The sequence below is a fragment of the Linepithema humile genome, chromosome 6, assembly GCF_040581485.1.
Source record: "Linepithema humile isolate Giens D197 chromosome 6, Lhum_UNIL_v1.0, whole genome shotgun sequence".
Classification (NCBI taxonomy): domain Eukaryota; kingdom Metazoa; phylum Arthropoda; class Insecta; order Hymenoptera; family Formicidae; genus Linepithema; species Linepithema humile.
In genome coordinates this window covers 6,768,732-6,783,832 of record NC_090133.1, presented here as the reverse complement: position 1 = coordinate 6,783,832, position 15,101 = coordinate 6,768,732, and the positions used below count along the sequence as shown (strand labels likewise).

Below are 15,101 nucleotides of genomic sequence, written 5' to 3'. Positions count from 1 at the left end.
AAAGAAAAATTTGTGCAAAATGTAATCCCGCGATGATCCCGCCGACTCGTACGTATTGTCAGCGGAGAACACATCGCTCTTGGGACACGCAGGTAGACGTGGTATATCACGAAGTAGAATCTCACCGGTAGGCGAGGCGACGTCGTCGGCGGACTATACTACTTCCTGCCGATGACTGAGGCTTAGAAAGTACGAAGGGGAAAAAAATTGGATGGCGTATTTGCCGTGACGAGCGCGGGGTCGGCGGCGGCTATTGGCCGCGCTAGGCGAGGCAGGACGAAGGAACGGAAGGTGCCTCGGATCGTGCCTCGAATCCGAGAGCTCGTCGGGCTCGTGCCTCTTCTTACCGTTTCTCTGCGGTCGAGTGACTATTTCCGAGAATCGCCGATTGATTTACAAGGAGCCCGCGTCTTAACTCGAGCCCGGAGCCGGTCGCTCGATTCGTTCGCTTAATAACGCCCAATCATCGGTATTTTTCAGTTCCCCGAAAATGAAGTTGGAACACGAAGGTGCGAAGTGGACTTGGGCGCTCCGTGTCGGACAGCGATACTTTTATCGGCGCGGCGGTATCTTTCATGCGAAAAAGCCAGGTTCCCATGTTAGATTTCGATATCTTTATGCTTTGCCTCTTTTTTTGTCCGAAGAATGCGTTGCATTTTGAGCCGGCAAACAAGCCGCGCTACCCGAAGCAGATTACGAGCTTCTTTATTTATCCCTAGCCGGCGTGGGTGGCTCGAAAAGAACAACGATGGAAAGAAAGGAAGCGAAAATTCAACTTGATCGGCCAGAGTCGAGCCGGCCGGCTGGTCGACCGGCTTTTTATCTGCGCGCGCTGTCTTATCTCACTTAACAATTCTACTATCAAAAGTCAAGCCGTGTATTTGCGTATCGCGTTCAGCCTCGTCGCCTCGTCCGCTCCTACTCTTCTACTCGGCGCTCGCGTTGAGCACCACTGAGACCTCGAATCGTTGAACCACAGAGTGGTTCAGTGGCTCCAAGGCCGGCGGAAACCCACGGGTGGGATGTGCGGGGCAGAACACGCGGCCCTTCTTCGACTGGAATCGTTTCTCTCTCCCGTGCAGCGGCAGCAGCGCGCGCGCGCCTTCTCTTCGCCGATCTCTTCTGCTGTGCTTCGTTGTAATCTCTCGCGAGGAAGGAAGAAGTAGAATAAGACGAAGACGACGACGTCAGCGACGACGACGACGACGACGACGACGAGGAGGAGGCGAATGATGCGGCGCAGAGGAAAAAGGAGGACAAAAATGCGCTCCTCGTCGCTCCTCGTCCCGACGCCCGGCGTCGATGCGCGTTTTGTTCCCGAATCATTCGCAGTTCGGCGAATCGTTCGGCGGCTCATTCGCAGAAAACGCAACGTCCCGCTGCTTCCATGACCTTTTTACCGCACGACCGTGACCACAGCCGTGTATCGCATTCGAATCGAAATGGCGTAGGCTTCATTATTGGAACACGCTGTTTAATCAGTCATTCAATTATCTGATAACGGTGTTTAATGGCGAGCTTGATTATCCGAAAGATATGTGTTGTCTAAACATACCGTGTCCTTTAATTAGGATTGCTCGGTAACGACGTGAGCGAAGCCTACGTGCGGTTTGACATTTTCGTTGTTTCGACGCCGGTAATGCTTTGTCGGGAAACGCGTTGCGGAGCGCATTACATGGGCGCGAATTGAGTCGTTGGCGTAAAGAACTCTGTTGGCATGATTAGAGCTAGACGTAATGAGTCGAGCATGATTTGCGTTTCGCACTTGGGATACTGATGCGAGTCATTCGAAAGTTGCACCGTTTGTATTTCACTCATTTGCAGCGAGTCGCGTATCTTTTGTATGTCGTCTGTATGTCCGCGGTGAGAAAAAACGATACGAGCGTGCGTGCCGCCGTCGGTGTGTCGGTGTGTGTGTGTCGGCGGCAGTCCAGTCCGTTTAGTTCTCGTACCGTCTTCTTCGCCCGAGCGACTCAGACCCATTTTAGGAATGAAATTTGCGAGATTATCGAGTCCACCCTGCCGAGACTGCGCCAATTTCGACGAGCGGAATTCACGGAATTCTAAAGACGATGCGCGGCACGGCCCGTAGCTTCTTGCAGGAATCTCAAGCCTGATAAGAACAACCGTCCGTTGATCTCCGTTGAGATCCTTCGGACACAACGTCGTATTATCGCGAATTTTCGCCACGGTAGAAACGAAACTCGGCGCTATTCCCGACTTTCGCGATACGTGTAAGATGAAGATCTCGGAAATCACGCGCGGATTTTACATATCGGCGTATCAGTAGCCGTGATCAATCTTAATTTACGTTACGTCCGACAATGACGACGTTGATCGCGGCACGCGTTGACAAGCTGAAAGCGGTTTGATTTAAGTCGAAAGCGATTACGAACGTCAGGCACGCAATTAGAAATCGCCGCGTTGGCTAACGCGTCTTATTACTGAACACCTTTAACTTATAAATATTGTGCAACCCGTGCCGTTCGACGACACACGCGTCGTACACGCGAGCTAATGCTTTTTTGCGCTCACGCATGATAAGTGAAATCAGATTTGAATCTTTTTTTCCTTCCTTCCCCGCCGCCCCTCCTTCCGATTTCCTTTTAGTCATCCGCTGAGGATTTGTCAATCAGAGACGTTTGAAGGTTTTAGAAGCTAAAAATATTCTTTGGCAATCTGTCGTTCATTTGAAAGATCCGTGTAGATTATATCGTGACAAATTTCGCGGTTGCCGCCTCTCTCACTCGATATTCTTGGACGATCTATTTCCTTCCACTTGCTCCTCCACACAGAGGGTCCAGGAGGTAGCTTCGTCAGAGAGCGCACGTTCTCGCCGGAGGACCGGAAAATTTATTGTTGATGCAATTACGAAAGTCTGTTGAGTCGATCGATCAATCGAGTTTCGTATGGTATTATAAATTTATTATTCAAAGTCCTCGATTTCAAAAAACAAAATGTCACGTCATTACCATTGCTTTGCGAATCGCCTCTTCAAGTTTATCTCTCGCCATTGATATTCGCGTATGTTAAATATTTGATTTACGTTACGATCGCAATGATCGCGAGGTTACGTAGCTGCCGTAGAATGTTTCCTTGGCGAAAGTTTCGGAGTCCGTTCGTCGGTCGGTGCAAATAATGCGATTTCGCGACGATATTTGCGACTTTGTTGCGCGCGACAGTCCATCTCTTTCTCTTCCCCTCTGTCATAGATAAACTATCGATCAACGGCTTTATGCGAATAGTCGGGCTGCTCCGCTCGCTGACGCGAGGTGACAATCGATAGCCGCGATATAAATATCGAGGCAGTAGAGTCCACGTAGTAACAATTATTTTTACGTCGTTGAGATGCGGCTGTAAAAGCGGCTCGTGGCGGCAACCCTCCTTTCCCCTTTTCTCCCCGATCTTCTTTATGCTGCAATATCGATTTCACCGACGACAGTGTGAGTGCAAGGAACCACGCAACTGCGTGTACACACGTGTTTACGTTCATTTCGCGGCCGAGAGTAGCCGTGGATTTTGCAATAAATTCAAGGATACGACTCTTTCAAGGCTTCATCCTCGCGCGAATGTCTGCCACTGTGCGATCAATGGCGCGTCAGTATCGCGGTCGTAATGATCGGGAAAGAAACGTGCTTCAAGTGATTTACTCATCGTAAATGCAATTAGCCGAGTGTTCGTAATTCGCTATTTTAGTATTCAATATGTATATTATTTATGTTTCATAAATCTCTCAAGAGAACAAGAGGCCGTAAAAATTCACTTATTGAGATTGCATCAGATATGATTACTATGCATTTAAAACTTTAATATATAGTATTGATAAAATTCAATTTAGTGTAACATATTATTTTCGCCAACGGGTCGTAGAACTCGTGCAATATGTATCGCGACACGTAGGATAAAGAAAACGTCGTCGGCGGGGTCAGACGTCATCGCCGAGGTATGCACTCGGCTCGGACCACCGCGCGGCTATAAGCTCGCAGGAGTTGAAACTCGGTTTGCCGGAAAAATCGCGCGCGCGCATGCATGCGCGCCGGTCGGCTCTCACGCGTAAGGAGCGGTTATTGCGAATTCGTGAGCTTCTCCGAGAGAAAATACGAGATACGAGACCGTCGGACGATATCCATGCGTAACGGGTGCATTCTTTCGAGTATCACATATTTATACATCGCGTATATTACATATTTATGGCAAATACATGGGATAAAACCGTGATTAGATACGAAACTTCTGGAGCCGATAAAACGGGTATTTCGAAATTGTCGATAGAGATTTTCCACGGCTCTGTCGCTTGCGCGGGGCTACGTTTCATGCGAAATCGGGCATATCGAACATACGTACGAAGAGTTTCACCGAATTTCCATTTGTCACATCGAGCCGGATTGAGTGGGCCGAACAATTTCCGTTTAGGTAGCATCGAAATTCGATTGTGTTTGTCGAGCGACCCCGTGATATTCGGCTCATCCTGGCCGAGCGACCACGTGACGTCTCTTCAAGCTACTTATCCTCCTTTCTTTCGACTATCGCGGCTGTCGGCTTATCGGGGAAAAAATAGAAAAAATATTTGAGGATGTATAACTCGGTGCGCGTTTAACGGTAAGGAGCTTTGGCCGTTTACAAGGTGCGCGCGGGACATCTCTCTTTCTTTCGTCCGTCTTGCGTGCTAATCCGACGGTCTACCATGTCGTGCGATTTTCTCTTTTGGAAACGTGAATGCCATGGATTGGTCCATGGCACCCAGATCCTGTCCCTGAATAAGTTCCCATGGAAACCATTGGCGTAGTCGGCCGCTAATCTTTCCTGGAGCCATCGGCACACCGACCGGGCATGCAACCGGGGCGCGTTTATATCGATTGTATGTTCGGAGGGTGCGAGCGAAAGAGCTTTCCAGAAAATTTATCCTTGCGCCAGAAAGCGCCAAGGTTAGTCACGGCCGCGTCTCCTCGAGATTGTCGAGGAGTCTCCGTCGTGCGACCTTGCAATCGAACGCGCGATGCACTTATTCGCGAAATCCCCCCCGCTGCATTCGTCCGGGGAGTCTTTTCAGCAGCACGAAGACATCGCGCGTGCGTTTTTACACGGTGTCGTTGACACAACGACGACGATTGAATGGGCGAACAATGAAAACAGCGTGTCACACCGCCGTTTATCACACGTGCGAGATATACGCGTCGCGTACGTCAGGAGTCGCGAACCGCCTCGCCTTTCTCGCATCGCGGATAATCAATGAATTATTGACAAGGAGAAGCGATGACCGGGCTGTCAGCCCCGTCGATCCGATCGGTCGTTTGAATCGCACCGTTTCACGTCCGATAACGGTATTTGTTCGCGACGCGTCTGTTTCGGCGACGCAAAAAAGGAAGAAAAAGAGAGAAAAAAACTGAATATTGCATCGCGAACGTCGAACGTATACTATATACATTACATAATGATCGTAGCGGCGCGGTATGGTCGCGAATGATTCACTGTTAGGTCAATATCTCAGGCTGGAAACACCGGTTGGGCCTGTTACACGACGAAGGAGAGGGCTGTTTCCGCGAGTGATCGATAAGCCACGCGTGTCTCGTCGGGGACGCACGTTTGTATGCGTGTGCACGTCGTGAGGGATCGTCGCGTCGGTTAGGGTAGACGACGACGACGACGACGACGACGACGAGGGCTTAGGCGACACAGAATGATAACCCCATTGCGTATACGTGAATAATTAATTCGATTTTCGTCTGTTTACACGGACTGTCCGTTCGAAACGATGCATTTCTGGAAGTCCGGCAGCGAAAAGGAATTGAGAAGTGTGTTCGGAAAGTTTCGAATTTGATAGCGTGTTGTCGACGAAATTTGTCGGCAATGCAATTTGTTTTCGAGGAGAATGCGGTTTGCCGAGCGCGCACGGATATCCTCTTACTGTTTTAAAATAACCGCATACGCTTTTTCTTTCCCTGATAAGGGAAACCGTACGTTACCAGATTATCGCACAGCCGAATTATCACATCCTCGTCCTTAGCACGATAAATAATTTGCCGCCGAGCGTGAAAAGTAAACTCGAACGAGGCGACACACACTCTATCACATCGCGAATAAAAATGTTTTTCCAATATTCCTTTGTCCCAACTTCTGTCTCGCAATATTTTCACTCCAATCATTTATTTTCGAGAAATTGTATTCCGTAAATTATATTGACGAATCGAATCGACGTATTTCTTTTTCGACTTCCTCGTATTTCAGGTTTGTTTCGGGGTATTAATCATTTTTATATTTCACTGTCGAATTAGCGATATTTCAACCGCATAAATATTATTCCGTGCGAAGATTTTCTGCCTGATATAATAAATTGAGCGACATGGGGGGGAAAAACGCGTTTCTATGTCGTTTCTAACTGCGCTCGTCGACCTCAAAAGCTTCAAGTCTCCCCCTGCGCCTTTCGTGTGAGTCATAATGATAATGCTCGAAAAAGGGGGTGAGGTGCCACGAAACTATTTATATATACTTAGTATATCGACGGTGTATTGTGTCGACGCGGTATATATACTGCGCGCTTTACAAGAAAGATGTGCGCTTCACGCGCACTCCGTTCGCTCGCTATCTCGCTCGAATCTCAGTGACGTAAAACGAGTCGGTCGCGCATTATTAATATATTTTGCCGGCCATACAATATGCCGCGATTCGTGTTATATATAAAGACGCTAATTAATGCAGTTTGCCATTGTCCAATATCGATCCTCTCGGACGGGCGGGAAGGTCGGAAGTGAAAAACGCTTCACGGGCGACCGCCGACGAAGCGAAACAAAAAAAAGAGACGCTTCACACGTCGCAGACTGCATGAATAAATACAAACATTTATCTAGATACCGATATCCTTAGCCGTGGGCTATCGAGTATCGCAAACATTGGCATTACAAACATCAGTATCGTGCGGCATCCAGAAAAATAGCGGGCGATAATAGCAATTCAATTGAGTCAAATGGAAATTAATTAAAATTAATTACAGGTATAATTAAATGCGTATTATAAAAGTGCAATATCAAAGTGATTGAAGAACTATTATTAAGAACGAAGTGCTAATGTTTTGATGATATTGAGAGGTATTGTAATCGCGGTTTCAGACGAACATATTTCTTAATCGTGGACGCTTGTGGAGATCGGTTGACGATCTTTACCGTTTGAAGCATCTTTCACGTTGCACTCGATGAATGGACGTACTATTCGCTCGTAAAGCGTCCGCGCGCGCGGCGTGCGTAACGCTCGCGCGCGGGCCGCGAAAGACGGAGAAAGAGGTAAAAGAACGAAGGAGAGAGAGAAAGGAGAAAGATATGCAGCGCAACGGCGTGGGCCGGCCGACGCATGTTTTGACATTAAATTGGTTCACCCACGCGTGACTTTCTAACATAGCCGCGTTTCCCAATTCGCAACTCTTATCGCACGGATTGCAACGGGCGCGTTTGCTAAATCTCTTTGCCCGTACTTTCCAATAAATTCCTCACTGTACAGACATAAAAAAATAATTGCGGAGATAGTGAGAATTTTATTGTTTTCAGATAGCGAGGGAAAATTTATTACGGACGGACTAGAGATAAAGTAATTAATTAAAATTTATTCGAGAAATGGTGTAAATCAAATTTTGCAAAGCTGCTTTCTTGATCAAAAAAGTAACAAATTAATTTTTGTTTTAATTGAATTAAATATTTCAATTTAATTGAATTAATTAAAAAACACGTAATTATATTTTTTACTCCTTTGAAAGACTATATCCGAAAGGTTTCTCGGTTTTCCGCGAAAGGTTTTCTCGATTTTCCGCGAAAGCGGAAAGATTTCTCGACGCGTGCCATTTCTCGAATGTCCGATTTGTTTCACGAGATTTGCCGTTGTCTTTCAGATACGAGGTAAAAATGAATGGACGAGACGTATATAACGTGCGCCGTTAACACCGATTGACGACGTGTTGTACGGATTACGATTGTAAATTCGCCCTTCTCTTTTTTTTCTTTCCTCGCTTTTTTCTGTTCTTTCTTCGTCATGTTTCTCTTTTTTTCGTTTTCTCGTCTTTCGACGAGATACGTCGCCTTGCTGCTCCGTTCAGGATAATCTATTCTGTTGCGTTGAATGTTTTTTCGCGTTAACGTAGACGAAGATTGAACGTCAAAATTACGAAATTAATTTACAAAAATCTTTCCTCCCTCATAGAATAGCCTTGTCATTGCGCATCATCGTGCTCCATTATCGATCTTTCTTTCGGGAAGACTCCCTTTTGCTGTCTCGTCACAGAGATCAAATCGATCTCGCGTATCGCATAACTGTGTATCGTGACCCTATTCCTTTAACGAGACAACCATCCGACATGTAGCGCTTCGCGCTCGAGATAAATTTCGCATTCAGTCGAGAGATCGTCGCGATCGAGGTAGATGAAATACACTTCACCACGCGTGACCGCGTTGTCTTTAAACGCAGACTTGGAATATTTTCAGGCTCGACCGACCTCGCGCGTGATTGTCCCGGATTATACGATGTATTCCGGGTAAGAGCGAAGTAGGCGAATCTAACTGACGGTCGCCGCATAAGATCGCTCTCGACGTTTCGCAATCGGCTCGCATTATTCATGCTTCGAGTCTCATAATTCGCGCCACGCGCGTACCGGCACGCGTCCATGCTCCACGCACCCTTAGAAATAGATATACGCTAACTGATCCTGGTTATTATTTTTAAAAAAATATCCGTTGGATTATTTATATTGATTTAAAATTTAAAGCTCCGTGGAATATAAGCGGCGTAGTCGATCACCGCACTTCGATTTATGAAAACGACATTGGGAGAGGACATAAATTAGCAAAAGCGCCGGAGCGATGCGAGAGAGTTAGTCGCGCCGCTGCTTATTGGCGAAACAGGAAGTACTGCGCTGGAAGCTGCGGCGTTCTTTCTCGCTTGTGACGTTGGATTATTCTTTTAGGACGATTATTTATGAGCCCGGTAGTAACGCGTTTTCGCGCTGGACTCGAGGGGGCCGCCTTCCTTCGTCGCAGTTTTACGCGGCGATGGTTTCCGCTCGCGGTGGAACCCCCGCGTGCGTGCTCGCGTACAGGTATGCGCGTGTTCGGATTGCCGAGGTATAAATCCCGCGTGTTGTACACGGGTTATCGCGTCGTGCAAGCGCGCGCGCGCGAGAGAGTCGAGAAGCCGACAACGCGCGCGCCAGCTCGCCGCCGGAGGCGGACGAGCGACTGTAATAATCTGGCGGCGCATTGGCAAGGTGGAGAAAGAGAGAGAAGAGAGAAAGAGAGAACGAGGTAAGAAAAACGAGCGGGAGATACAGAGAAATAGCGAACAGCGCGGCAGAAAACAGAGGTGGAACGCGACAGGGAGGAGACGCGACGCGAATCAAATCGAACAAAGACGACGTTTCTCGCCGAAGAGAAATCGATTCGGCATTTTGCCGTAGAACATCCACTCTCTTAGTTACTTCTCGAGAGAAGCCTGTGCTTGAAAATAGGTGCGACAAATCCGGAATATCTTGTAGATATTGTCTTTTATTCCTTCGGAACGGTCGATCGGTCGATCTGGCGCTAAAACTTGCGTAACCGACGAGAGACCAAAGTTTTATTTTTTTTTTTTCTCTCCGGCCCGTTCACGGCCCGTAGCTTTTCCCGGGCATTGTCTCCGCTCCCTCGCTCGGCGAGTTTGAGGTAGGTCGATCGACGACGAGTAGTGACTCACCACCCTCCGGACTCTCTCTCTCTCTCTCGACCGGGCGAGAGGGACTCTGGGCGGAGCGGCTTCCACGGCGGGCAGCGCGTCCCATTATATCCACTACGGCTTGTTAATATCGTGACATCCAATATCGCGTAATTATAACCGTACTGTTCGGGCCGCATAAGTCCCGAACGATGGCGGAGTTGCTGTAAAATGGTAATGAATCATCGGCGAGAATAAACGTCGCAATGTTTCGTTTCTTCTTTATGTTGCACTAATATCGTGCTTATTGTTGTAAAATAAATTTCGCGGTGGGATTGAGATGTTCCCTTATTTCAACGGGAGTGAAATTCGCTTTTATAGTACGAAGTCGTAAAAGATATTTCATCGCTCGATACGCTTCCGGAGACATCGATGGTCGGTCGTGGCCGTCGTCACTGAAGACCCGAGGGTGCCTTTACTCTCTCTTCAAGGACCATCGTTCCGCTGCATTTCCATAGAAGATTAACGGCCTGGTATAATCTACATTTTCCATCGTGAGATCTCGGGACGTATCCTCGTCGACAGTCTCCCCGTACGAACGAACGTATTATTGTGAGGACTGCCGGTCGAGTCCAGTGGAAGAGTGTGTACGGCGTGTGGTCAGAAGGAGAGGCGGAAGAGACACCGCGCGAAAGAGAGAAAGATGAAAAGGATAGAGAGGGAGAAAGAAGGAAAGAGTAGGAGGAGAATGAACGCTGTTGGGCCGCGGTGTCAGTGGAGTTCAATCTTAATATAGTATGACCTCCACTGCCATTCGAGACAGTGTCGGACGCGACAGCAGTTGCAACCGCGGGCGAGTGAACGAGAGAAAGGGAAAAGGGGACCGAGCGAGAGTGAGCGAGAGAGTGAGAGAGAGAGAGAGAGAGAGGAACGCGACGACGAGAAGTGATTAAAGAAGAAGAACAGAGAAGGACGCGAAAAGAAGCGCAGGGAGAGAGAAGAGGAGAGAGAGAAAGAGAGGGAGAAGGGAAAGAGAGAGCGGAGAGTGTTGGTGAACGAGTGCGTGCGTTGCACCTTATTCCCCAGTCCGATGAGTGAGCCTCGCCTCGGTTATTTCAGAGACATCAGCTCCTCCGAGAGAAAGAGGGAGGGAGAGAAGAGAAAGAGAGGGCGCGTAGCGAACGAGAGGACGATGCGTGCGTGCATGCGTACGCTTAGTCGTCGAGAGTGTCATCGATCTATTTCGAGAGGAGGCTGGAATTTCTGGCCTTCGTGAGGGGTCAGTAGAAGAGAGAAAGAGAGAAAGAGAGAGAGAGAGAGAGAGAGAGGGAGAGGCCGAGAAAGAAAAACAGAGACCGGGAGAGACGGAGAGAGAAAATGAGAGGGAGAGGAAATCTCTCGCGCGCGCAGAGGGGGAGAGGAGGAGAAAAAGAGGCGACGATGGACGGACGGGTCGTTTACACAACCGCGTGCGCACTCGCCGATCCGGACTGCCCGATGGTCAACGCACGAGTGACCGCGTGCTGCTACGTTTTCCTCGGCCGAGCTGCTGAGGCAAAGAACGAGAGAAGGAGAGAAAGAGAAAGAGAGAATCGCCAGCGCCGCCGAAGTTCTCGGATCGCAATGCTCCGCGATACGGCTGCATAATTCCATTCACGCAGCTGCCGCTGCGACTTTGTTCTTCGTTCGACTCATTTTTCTCGGACAAAAACAATTAGATAAAACAATTAGAAAACATTCATCGTCGATCTTCTTCCATGTCTCGTTTATTAGAAAGATAATTGCGCTCCTAAATCATACGATGTACTTGACTTTCCCGATAATGAGATTTCTACTTTTGCTATTGTTGAGCCCTCCGTGAAGGATGATTGTCCGAGTTTTCGGGAAATTCCCAGGTGTGCCGTGAAAAATGGGCTAAACGATGGTCGAATTGGGCGGAGAGGGGAATGATTAATCGTCTCCAGCGCGATAAGTCCGGTTCCGCGAAGAAGTATTTGCACAGAGGCGGCCGGCGAAGTTATCGGCGTTATTGGAATTTTCTGGTATCGCTCACGCGCGTGTCGAGCGCCGCGAGGTTACGTTTAGAACGGGGCGACGTTAGCGGTGGTAAGGGGGATGGAAGGCACACGGGAGGAAGAGGCGGAGGATCTAACGATATGGTGGGGGGAGCCGGCGGTGGTGCTCGGCCGTTGCATTGTGGGGGTGTTGGCCTTCAACTTGACGGCGCAGTTTCACTGACCTGCCTGAGAAACTCGTGATGCCAGCTCTCCGCTGTGCGCGGACCTACGGACCTTGCGTCCACGACGCCAAAGGGTACCGCTACTTAAGGGCCCACCGGAGCCTAAACAAACTCTGCCGTCACCGGTCGACCGAGGAAACTGCATGTCCTTTGTAGCTTTTCAATGCACGAATGGTTGAAGAATTGTCGCTCGTGATACATTTTCTCGCTAAAATCGGTAATTAAACTATCTAGTTGAAATCGTTTTTCGATAGAATTTCTCCAATACGCATTAACATGTGTTTGAAGAGAAATAAAAATTTTCTGATAATAAATATATATATAAATACATGGAATATATTGAATCTGTTTTATTTTATTTAATTTATTTTACGCAATAATTGGAATTTGACAATATTTATTAATGTCTCTAATTAAATTCGCATAAAACTCTCGCTGCTCTGTCCCAATTTTTCGAGAATTGTTCGATAAAACCTTTAAGTAGAATTCTTCTCGAGAAGAAGTGTCTCTCCGTTAGAGTATTTAGCGAACGTAATTAAAGTAAAGGCGAGCAGATGGCTCACGAGTATCTCTCTCGGATCTTTCCTTCCTCGAAGCATGTTTCGACCTTTCCAAGAAGTACAGTAGGAATCAGGAGTCTTTGGAAATTTTCGTTTGAAAAGATTCCAAGTTCATCGAAATATTTTATACATTAAAAAAAATGTCGTTTTCGATCGATCTTGATGCAAATAATATTGAGATTACTTGAATAAAAGATTACTTAAACGGAAATAAAGGGCTGAAACGAGGAGAAACAAATTTAGAAGCGCCGACACACCCTATATTCGACGCCCTATGCACTCGAGTTACACGGAGCGTCTATAATGCAGCCGTGGGCCGTGTGGAAGCCTGTAACTATTGATCCTGCGGCCTTTGGGGAGCCGCCGCTGCTGCTGCGGATTTTAGCAACGTCATTCGAGCGCGTGACGTATCGTGGGAATGGAGAGACGCGCCGTTCGCTCCATCCCAGTGGCTTTCGCTCATTATTATACTCACACTCGGGGAACGTCGTACCACGTGCCTCGCGCACATCAGTCATACGAATGACAAGTCTCCGACAATGCGGAGAAGGAATAAATTTGCAGTTGCTCCGTTGACAAATACTCCGCGCGTGACGAATGATTCGAATCGACTCGCGGATCTTTCGTCGCGACCGCGATCGCATCCAGCCGAACCGGAACGTTTAATCGTCGCGCGCGCACCGCGCGCACTCGAGCCGATCCCGGGTCGAATCCGGATTCGCCGGTCGGCGCTGTACGGAACGGAGCAGCGCGGCAGCGGATCAATCGGGGTGTAGGACCGACTTGTTCCTTTCGAGATATCCTCTCTTTTCGTCCTCGCGCTCGTCCCTTAGACGAGGCGAACAAAGCGAAGAAGGGTCCCCCGAGCAGCGTTCTCTCCGACGGGGCCTTCTTTCTTTCTTCTATCTCTTTCTCTCTTTCTCTCCTTCTGCTTTCCTCTCTTTTTCCCTATCCTCTCCGTCTCGCCTCACCTTGGCCGCGGCCCTTCAACTGTCTACGACCCACGCCCCACCTTCTCCTCTTTCTCCGTTTGTACCACCACCATCGGGCACCATCGCAACCACCGTCGCCACCTTCCTCGAGGTTCTACGCGGCAACCTTCCTCTCCTTGGCGGGTCTTCGCTCTCCTGCCGCGCGCCGGTTTACCTGTGCACACGGGTCCGTTTCGAACGCTCGCTCGCTTGCGCGCGCGCGCGCGCGTTTGGTATTCTCCGATCCACCTTCGTCCACCTGCCTGCCTCTGCTTCCACGCAAAGTTATTTAGCCCAGACGCGCTCCGGTTTGCCCTAGGCAAATTTCCGGAGTAAGGGAGAGAAAGAGAATCTTTGAGAAACGGGAAAACTCGGCTGCGCTGCGTTCTAAAGTCGCATGCAAGCGCAGTTAGAGCGCACTGCTCCTCCCTATCTGAGATTGGAACTTTATTCCGAAAAGAAATTTGAAGATTAATTAATTAGATATAAGTTTGAGAGATGAAAAATTCATACTTTGCATTTCTTTTTTGATACGATAAATGCATTTAACGTGCAAGATAATATTCGAGTTCCGTCGTCCTCCGGGCGAAAATGCGTCTCGTGTAATATATATAACCGAGTGAAATTCAATTGCGGTTCTAACAGCATTAACGCCCCTCGATACGACCTCTCGTATTCACCGGCGAGTCAAAGTCGATCCCTTTCCCACTTCTGTGTCGCCAACCGTCCGACACCACGTAGCGCGCCTTCGTCGTTTTCACGTCGATGTTGAAATCTCGCGTCGCGGCGTATGTCCCTGAAAAAGCGGAAACGTCCGTGACATTGTCGCGTGCGCTTGTCCTTACGCAAGGATCTTAGGCAAGGGCACTCTCCTTCTACTCGCGGCGAGCTCTCAAGTGCATTCTCTCTGCGCGGGGACAAAATAATTTCGCAATTTACTTCGCGGCCTTGCTCTCGTTTTCACGCTCTTTCGGCCTAAATTTTGTCGCGTATCGGAAAATATCAAATTTGAGAACGACGAGAGAGAGAGAGAGAAAGAGAAAGAGAAAGAGAAAAGAGGCAATAATGTAGCGCCGATCGAGAGCGAGACGAAACAGCCGCCTGGTATGCGATGCAACGCGGCGCGTCGCCTTCTCTCCTTCCATCGCGACGAAGGAGAGAGTGAACTGAATGAAAGGGAGGTCCGGGGGGGAAAGAGAGGAGGATAACGAGAGCGAGAAGGACGGAGGTGGAGAAGGAGAGGACGAGAACTCGGAGAGGTTCTCAGGACGAGCGCGAGAAGGAGATGCGAGAGCGCGAGGAGGAAACGAGAGAGTGAGAGAGAGAGAGAGAGAGAGAGAGGAGGCAGAAGCTCGAGAAGGAAGGAGAGAGGAGTGGTTCACCTGCATTGCTAGCATTGCGCTGGCTCAAGGCCAAAGAGTCTGCGAGACCGAGGACCAGACCGGGTCGGGACCTCCTTCCTTCCAGTTTCCTGCACCCTGCTCTCTCTCTTTCTCTCTCTCGCTTCGCGCGCTGCGCCGCTCTCCTGCTTCACGCGCGGCATCCTTATTACATCGAATTTCTCCTTTTCTCTCGCTCTCTCGTTCGCTCTCCTCTTCGTCGCGCGCCGCAACTCTCGCTTTGCGATACGCAAACAATTGCGTCACGGACGCGCTGCTACTTTTGAAG

General features: G+C 48.9%; 1 protein-coding gene across 1 annotated transcript in view; it reads left to right on the top strand.

The window, feature by feature from the left end:
• LOC105678350 (RNA-binding protein MEX3B) overlaps nucleotides 1-15,101 on the top strand; it is a 57,070-nt gene that overhangs the window by 14,533 nt on the left and 27,436 nt on the right. The window lies entirely within an intron of this gene.